At 31.6% G+C, this 10,035-nt stretch overlaps 1 pseudogene; it reads right to left on the reverse strand.

Moving 5' to 3' along the window:
- Positions 1-296: 296 nt before the first annotated feature.
- On the reverse strand, positions 297-1,737 carry LOC149153213 (la-related protein 6A-like; annotated as a pseudogene).
- Positions 1,738-10,035: the final 8,298 nt, after the last annotated feature.

Here is a 10,035-nt window from a genome sequence, read left to right on the forward strand (position 1 = left end):
TTGAGAGACAAATTTTTACTTAAATTAGAGAAGTCCAGTAGCCTTCTAATGCTTTCCAGACCAAAAAACAAAACAAATTATATTTGTACAATATTCTTTATGCTAAGAAGCCTCCTCTTTGAAATAGGAGACAAATTTATAGTCCCAACAAAGCCTCTATAAAAATATTATTTTCTTTTAAAGAATAACAAAACAATGATGAGTTGTAAACATGAAAACTCAATAGCATCTCTAAAGTGAAAATAATAAAAATAGTTCACAGTAGGGAAATCATAGATTTCCATGTCCCAAAGAGATCATCTATGAAAAATGGTTCTAGCATTACTTTTAGCGAGTGGTCTACCATGACCCATGGTAAAGACCTGGGTTCCATCTAGAATTCTTGGTCCTGGAGGTTGCTTGACCACAACTTCACTGCTATTGGAGGTTGCTTGACCACAACTTCACTACTACTAGAACTGCCAGTTGATGCTGAGCCAACTGGATGGCCACGCCCATTAGCATGATACTACCCATGCCCACGAGCCTTCCCTCATCCACGTCTCCTACATTTTCTTCCTCCATTTCTTTAATTTGGGTGATGCACATCTCCCTCAAACTCATCATGTCAGTCTGAATGTTTTGCAGTAACTTTCTATTGCTTATCATTTTTTATGTTAGATGTGTTTTTCACATCTTCATCTTCACCATGTACATCAACATTATCCAATTGTCATCCCTTTGTTTGGTGTCCATACTTACCCATCCACTTTAAAAGAAGTTGCACTCGAAGGCCACTTCTCCAGTTTCCTCCATTATATAGATCAACAACATCTTTCTCTGCTTGTTCAATAGTCTCATAGTCCACAAGTGCATGCAGCTTGCTACTGACAAACATATCATTCTTGTGTGCCTTCATTGAAAAACTTGCCCTGAATCATATCTTTGAGGTTGGAAAACACACAAATTTTACATGGCCAATAACACCAAAAAGTTTCTCTAGATTTTGGATAGAGTAATCATTGGGCATATTTTCTGCAAGAACAATGCAAGAATGCACCTCCTCAATGTCAGTATCTGTCAATGGGTGAAGTCGCCTCACTTTCTTCCCATATTCATTTACAACCAATTGTGAAGCTGTCCTCAATGCAGTTGCCACCAATGAATGATTGCTAACAAGGCTTTTTACTTTCCTAAAGGATGCCACAACCAAAATAGGTACAAATCCTTCTGGATCCTTCGTCACAAACCACATCAAATATTTGTCAATGGGCAGATTTGCATCACTAAAATAGAACTCAACTTGCAGCACGAACTTTTGTCTCAATTCCTCAGTGAGAATGGCCTTTGACGAATGAGTGGGGGAAGTCACACTCTCCGCCTCGGATGCCAAGACCTCCTGCTCAAAAAATTGCTTTGGTAGTGGATGTTCAGTAAAGCTTGGCAAAATCAATCTTCCGACGTGAACGACAGCTTGCGCTCTGGGAACAAACACGTGAGCTTCAACGTTAAGCTTGCTTGACGACAAGCTTTTCTAAAAAAGAGTCGACGAAGACGAATATGACAACGAGCTTTTTTCAAGAGCAACCGACGAAGAGGACAATGGTGCCTCTGTGCTTGCGTTCAAGTTCTCAGAACATTTCCCCGGGAGACTGTCATCCATTGGAGTTTCAACCAAAGAAACTTCTCCATGAGTTTCGTATCAATGGAGGGTTGATTTTCTGAGGTTTTAGAGTCGTCTACCATTGGTTCTGCCATGGAACCTGTGCAAGCAAACCTCGACTGCCTCACAACAAGTTCATAGACAAATTTACGAAAACAAGTTTACAATTCAGGGAAACAGGAATAAAGTGTGCAGACCCACGTAGCTTCTCTTGGACGCTGCATTCAATATCCTGACGAAGAAGTACATCACCATCCATAGCCTCACTGTCTCGCTTGTAGAACCATGCATTCAATACAAACGGAGGTTGCAAACAGAGGCTGCATTCAATACAAATATTGTTGATGCTATGCGTTGAGAAAATGAGCCATGGTGGCGGTGGCATGCCAACATCACCACCTTGGAAACCCCGAAACCTAAAGTTAAACTATGCAAAAAAAAATAAATGAATATTTTAAAAATATTTGTTTATACGATTCAAATTAATACTAAAACGCGATTACTAAATATCACTAGCAATGACATAATAATTATATGATAATATATATATCTAATTAAATAAAACTATTTATATCTAAATGTTATTTACATGAGATTTTAAATATTACTCAATTTATTAGTTAGTTCAATTTATTAGTTAGAAATTTATTTAATAGGCAAATTATTTATTTTCATTTTAAAAATTAAACAATTAGAAAAACATTTTTGTCTTTAACATTATAATTTAAATAATTATATAATAATTAATAACACATTATTTTTATTAAAAAATATTTAATAAATAAGAAAAAATATTAATTAGAAATTTATTTAATCTGCAAAATATTTATTCTTATTTTAAAAATAAAAATAAAATATTTTTATCATTAACATTATAATTTAAATAATTATATAATAATTAATAACTTATTATTTTTATTAAAAATTATTAAATTTTTTTTATCATTAACATTATAATTTAAATAATTATATAATAATCAATAACATTTTATTTTTATTAAAAAATTATTTAATAAATAAAAAAAAATTGAATTAAAAATAAAATAAAAATTATTTAATAAATAAGAAAAAATTGAATTAAAAATAAAATAAAAAAAGGCCTCTCCATGAAGAAGCAAGGAAAATACCATTCCAACACATCGCTATTACCATAAGGTCTATATGGAAGCGAGGAAAATACCATTCCAAACCCATCACCATCACCATCACCATCACCATCACCATCACCCTCACCCTCACCCTCACCCTCACCCTAAGGTAATTGTTAAATGATATGTGACCATTTAAACCCTCACCCTCACCCTCACCCTAACCCTAAGGTAATTGTTAAATGATATGTGACCATTTAAATCCATGTACTTTTGGTAAATTGCGATTATATAAATTTCAATTTCACTATCAACAAACTATATAATTTGATTTTAAATTTCACCATCAAATTTGTATCATCGGGTCTCAGCATTTCAATATATAAATTTCAACTATTCAAACTGTTCGGCGGAATTATTAGATTCTTTGTTAAATTTTTTACTTGATTCTTATTAAAATAAATAAAAAATAATTCTTTTATGGCTATAAAATGAACTTACAATTAAAGAAAACATAAATCATACCATATGGCTTCTTTTACCAAATTTAAAATTGAAAAATAAAAACAATTGTATTTAAAAAAAATTAAAGTCAAATATCGTAATTTTAAGATCAAAGTGAACTGGACGAAGCATGTTTATCTTCATAGAGACACCTCATAGAGATAAGATCAATTATGTGGCACACATTACTAAAGACATTTCAATTCCATTTTCCAAAGAGTATGGGCTTTGATAGTCTACATAGTACTGGAAAATTTTATGACGTATTCAAATTTTTTTTTTTAAATATTTAAATTAAAAAAATAAATTATTTAAGTAAGAGTTTTGTTATTTATGTTTTTGAGTTTTTTTTTGTCAAATTTGTTTTAAATTTGAACATTTTATATTAACACCACAAAGATATAAGATAAATAATGTAGTGGACATTTCTTCGAAATATTTCAATTTTAACTTTTTAAAAGTATGAGTTTCAATAGTCTACATAATAATACTCTTATCACACATTTAAATTTAACTATTCTCTTGAAACATTCAAATTTAAAGAACACACCATTTAAGTCGTAGTCTAACTGTTCTATGTAATGGAGTTTTTTTTGGTCAAATTTACTCTAAATTTGGATAGTTCGTATAGACTCCCCATAGAGATAAGATAAATAATGTACTCAACATTTCTTTGAGACATTTCAACTTCAAATTTTTAAAAGTGTGTGCTTTGATAGTCTACATAATAATGCTCTCCATCGCACATCCAAACCTAACCAATACTTTGAACCATTCAAATTAAAAAGAACAAATCATTTAAGTCATAGTCTAACTATTTTATGTTTTGAAGTATTTTTTGGTTAAATTTGCTCCAAATTTAGACACTTTATATAGACACCCCATAGAGATAAGATATATAATGTAGTCAACATTTCTTCAAGATATTTCAACTTCAATTTTTTAAAAGTATGTATTTTGATAGTGCACATAATAATGCTCTCTGCCACATATCCAAACCTAACCATTCCTTTGAAACATTCAATTTTGAAAAACAAACCATTTAAGTTGTAGTCTACCTGTTTTATGTTTTGGAGTTCTTTTTGGTCAAATTTGGACACTTCATATAGACACCTTATAGAGATAATATAGATAATGTAGTGGACATTTCTTTGAGATATTTCAACTTCGAATTTTTAAAAGTACGTGCTTTGATAGTCCACATAATAATGCTGTCCATCACACATCCAAACCTAACCAATCCTTTGAAACATACAAATTTGAAGAAAAAACCATTTTTTTGTTTATCAAGTTATCTATGATCCTCTAGGCTTGACCTGTGGCTTGAGAAACCGCGACCCAGGAGCATCTAATCCATCAAAGTCACCCGGGATCGCACCTGGCCTGGGCCACACCAACCCTAAGCTAACTGGATTTTTAACATGTCTCCTCCCCCTAGCATAGGCACAACCACCCCCTTGAGGTTAAATCTTGGGTTGCCTTACTAATGAGGCCCATCCTCAACCGGTTGTGCTAATGGGACTTGACGAAGAATAAACCATTTAAGTCGTGGTCTAACTATTTTATGTTTTGGAGTTTTTTTGGTCAGATTTGCTCCAAATTTAGACACTTCATACATACACCCCACCAAGATAACATAGATAATGTAGTGGACATTTCTTTGAGACATTTCAACTTCAAATATTTAAAAGTACACGCTTTGATAGTCCACATAATAATGCTTTGCATCACACATCTAAACTTAACCATTCCTTTGAAACATTCAAATGTGAAGAACAAACCATTTAAGTTGTAGTCTAACTGTTCTATATTTTGGAGTTTTTTGGGTCAAATTTGCTCTAAATTTGGACACTTCATACAAACGCCCCACGGAAATAAGATAGATAATGTAATGGACATTTCTTTGAGACATTTCAACTTCAAATTATTAAAAGTATATGCTTCAATAGTCCACATAATACTGCTCTGCATCACACATCCGAACTTAACCATTTCTTTGAATATTCAAATTTAAAGAACAAATGATTTATGTCGTAGTCTAACTATTTTATGTTTTGGAGTTTTTCTAGTCAAATTTATCCCAAATTCAATAAAGATTTGTTGAAATCATAACTTTGAGCTATAAACTCTACATAATCCAAATGCCACAAAAATATTTTAAAATGTTAAATCTATTTATATATTCAAAAATTTATTTTAAATAACAAAAAAATCACAATTTAACTTAAAAAAATATTTCGAAGTTTAAAAAAATACAAAATACAAAATAATTAAAACCACCACTTTTACCTAACCATTCGATTTCAAATTTCACAATAACGTATACAAAATTTGATTGTTTAATTTTATTTGTAGTATGTCATAAAGCCCTTTATATTCACTTTTCAACCCTTTAAAGGAGATATTCCAACTCTTTTACATCTTTAACTCAATGTGTTATTTTTTTAAAATTTCCCACCCAACCTGAAAAGTCCAAGAAAAAGACTTTAGAAAAGTAAGGGGTTTTGAATGAATAATGATTGGTAACACTTATAGACAAAGTGTTTTGTAAGGGTAGATAAGCAAAATATAAGGCTGAGGCATTATTAGTAAAAGGTAGATGTGAAGGCTTTATTAAACAATCACTGTTGTGGGACCCTCAACATGAGGGGACGATATTTGTTTTGGAAGCAAGGTATAATGCCTTACACATGAAATGGATAATTGCACTTGTCACATTATTACCCTTGTTCTTTACTAATTCCCAAGGTTTTGTCCATAAAGTAAAGCTATTAACCTTCATTCTAAATAATATATTACTTCTGACATATATCATACATGGAATATAAGTGATCACAAATGTCAACGTTATTATATTAATCACGGTAGTTTCTATTTAAGAGGTTAATAGTTAGTTTTTATGGGGTTGTTTTTCTTAATTATTAGGTTTTTTATTAGTTTTTTAATTAGGATTTTTGTTTTTAAATAATTTTTTGATAAAATTGTGAATTTTATTTTATTTAAAATGTGTTTTTAAATGAATATATATATATATATATATATGTATATATTTTAAGACACTTGATTTTTGTAGATCACATAAATTAACAAATTAAAAAAAATATTGTCATATTTTAGGCAAATTAACTTTAAAAAATGTCAAAAAAACAAATAAACCTATAAGGGTAGTTAAGCTATTGCTTTTTTGCTTGAGTACATCATAAATGCGCGTGCATGTGTATATGTATATATATATATATATATAAAACTTGGTAGATCTTTCCATTTTCATTAAAATATAAGCAAGTTACATCCACATATGAATAGTTAGGTGGTCTCAACTTGCCCAAAAGGAAACGTGTATATTATATTAATAACTAGTTTTTATATAATTTTTTGATATTGATATGATGAATATTAATAATTTTTTTTTTTTTTAAAGATTATAATTCTATATCTATTATATGATAAGGGGATACATATTTTGGAAATATATATATATATATATATATATATATATATATTTTAGTAATTGCGTTTATAGTAATAAGGTGCTCTATATTTTAATATGGGAGGGAAGTTGTCATGAACAAACTGAACGCTAGATTGAAAAATTAAAAATAAATAAATAAACAAAATAAAAACAAACAACTACATACATTGACAATGTTTTAAAAATTAAACTAGCTTAAATCCATGTTAAAATTGGATTTATTAAACATCAAGAAGGATCAACTTTATTCATGTGTAATTTTTTAAATCGTTTAATATGAAGGAATAATACATGACATAGAATTAAATTATTAAAAATATTACATAAAGAAATTGGATCCCTCTCGGTGTTTGATAGATCTAGGTCTAAAATATGTCTATATTGGTTTAAAAAACATTTGCACTCCAAGAGATTTGATCCTTTTTGACATACAATAAATTTACAATTGTGATAGATTTACAATGACATATTATTTATAACAATAATGTTAGAACAATTATGTAATGTTCCCTTCCTAACCAGTCGAGTTGGTGGACCTCTAGCTTATTAGTTGGTTCTCATAGGCTATTGGCTTGGGGTTAGGGAACCTTAGAGGCAATTAATTCAACACTTTGGTAGTGTTTGATGGCCAGTTGATATCTCATCGGGATTATGAGAAGATTTTTTTTTTTTTTGGAATGATTTCATTATAGTTTTCTAATACATACTATTTTTAGTAAGTTAGTTTCGAGCACCAACTAGGTCAACTAACATGGTTACTATTTTTAGTATTGTTGGTGGGTTCAATTTTGATGACGATCTCAACATCTTATACTCTTCAATGGTTTTAAATAAAAAGTGATAAGTTATTAATTAATAAATTTAAATCAAAGATTTAACTTTATCATTATTTTAATATTTTTAATGAAGGGACTATAAGCGCCAATTATAAAGTGAAAGATGTATTATTTAAAAAGAAAAGAAAAGAAAAAAGAATGAAGCCTTCAATTGGGAGCCTAACAGTGATTTTATTTATTCCCACATGGCTTGATGAAGAGGGTCAAACTTCTTGTGTTACGGTCCAACCCTAACCCATTTATTTATGTAATAAGCCCAATGGGCCAAGTCAGAGTCATAGTTAGTTAGAGAGTCAATAAAGCCCGCATTAATAATTGTAAGTGGTTGACCTGCATTAGAGAAAAGGGACCACAATTAGTTGTAAATGAGCCATATTTAATAAATAAAGTGGTTAACTCGTGTTATGCAAGGGACCACTAGTAGTTAGGGTTTTGGATGTCATTTAGCTATAAATAGTCTTAGTTAGTAAGGGAAAGATCATTAAGTCTTATTGTAATTGAGCTTTGCTTTGTTGGAGGTTGCCCCCTCGAAGAGGTAATTGAACATTGAATCTATTTTTGAATAATAAAATACTTTGTCATTTTTCTCATTTCATGTGATAATTCTATGTTCTGGGCTATATTTCTTTGTATTTATGGTATTCTAGATTTCTCAAAGGTCAAGAGCATAACAAGAGGTATCATAGCACTTTCCAGGGCCAGTCGTACCTCTAATTTTCACAATTTTTTTTTTTAGGCTAGAGACATGTTTCGACATCTTTAAACCACATGATATGTGGTTGAGCACATAAAATTGCGGATTTGGGGAGGCATGTACGCATGTACAAGAGGTGGCCATGCTTTTTGGACTCTCTTGTAACCCCTGTGTGTACCCCTTCGAGTAGTAGCGCATTAGACATAACCGCGCACAAACTGCACTTCCACGTACCCTTGTATATATCGGAAGCCCCATAGGCTCACCTAAAACATAACCTTAGATAAGCCGTCGGCTGTCTTGTTGCTATAGCACATTGAGAACGACACTCAGGGAGATTACTTGCACATAAAATAGGGTAGTCGGGTAGTACAGCTAAGGGTATAGTCGATTCTCCTTAGTTAGCGCCTAGAAAAATTAGGCGAGTACTATTGTTGGACCCCTGCGTATATTGCGATCTGTAGCACCTGACACTCCTTTGTGACCATAGTTCCATCTACTATATGAAGATCACCCTCTACCTTATCATCTAGATCAGATCTAGTAGTTGAGGTTCTATCGCTGCCGTACAACTCAGATTCAACACTTAGGGTTTTCACAATGCAGATCAGACTCTTTATGCAGTGAGGGTTTTGGCCGCCAAAGTCCAAATCAAATTGTCACAGACATTTGGCAGTACCAAGACCTTAGGCTTTTTGTTACTACAATCCAGGCCCTATTTTTGCAGGACATTAGGCAATATCAAGCTTTCTAGAATTCGATTACTACAATATTGATTAGTGGGGAGTAAAACTCCTTTCGGAGTAGAAAAAAAGAAGTTAGAGACCATCCTATTGAAAATAACAACAAGAAATGATAAAAATAGAATCCATAATATTCCAATTTTAATTTGTCCTTGAATTAAAATTGTGAATTAAATTCGAATTTAGTCTCACCAGCTGCTTGGAATTAGTTAATTAATTCATTATGGATTAATTAGTTGGAGAAATTCAAGTTAGAAGTCTTTCTGAAGTCATGCAACAGTTATCCCTTAAATTAAGGAGATTATCCCTTAATTAAGGATAAGATTGAGTTATATTTGAGTTGTAATTAATTAGCTCAGTTTACTGAGTTAAGTCTAGTTAAATTAGTTCCAAACTGTTTGAGGAACTAATTGTGAGTTTAGTCCGTTAATGCATGCATGCATCCAACTAGTGTACTCTAGATAACTGAAGATTCTATTTTCAGTAACTCATGCATGTCTATTATGAGAAAGACCCAGTTGAAATTAAAAATAGGGACAATGTATTATCAGTTGCATGTTTTCTCCTATAAAGGAAACTCATGCATGCAGAAGGAAGAAGGTTCCTTGAGGATTGTGCAGTTTTGACAATGTGTTAGAGCAGTGTGTGAGAGCAGTGTTACAGTGGGTGAAGGAGATCATCCCAGAGGTAACTGCACAAGGAAATAGGAGCTTTGAGGGCAGAGGAGAAGGGTTGTGAGAAGCTTTGATTGCCTGGTGAGCATCTAGGAGGATTGTACTGAGAACTGGTTATTTGTGAGAGCTAAGGCTTTGTATAATTCTGATGTATTTACAACTTGTATGATAATACAGATAGTGGGGTTTTTAGCTGAGGATTTCCCCTGAGTATTTTCTGTGTTTCATGTGCATTGATTCTTCTTCTTATGGTTATATGTGTTTAGCTCTGATTTAGCTCGATCTTTAAGCTTCCGCAAGTTTGATAGTAGAAGTAGATTATAGTATTTTTCTTTGGTATATTGCATTATCGAGTTAATCTACAGTCAGATTTTCTACATAG

Source organism: Pinus tabuliformis, chromosome 9 (genome assembly GCF_031772625.1).
Source record: "Pinus tabuliformis cultivar Carrire ecotype Pingquan chromosome 9, CPIR1, whole genome shotgun sequence".
NCBI classification, from domain to species: domain Eukaryota; kingdom Viridiplantae; phylum Streptophyta; class Pinopsida; order Pinales; family Pinaceae; genus Pinus; species Pinus tabuliformis.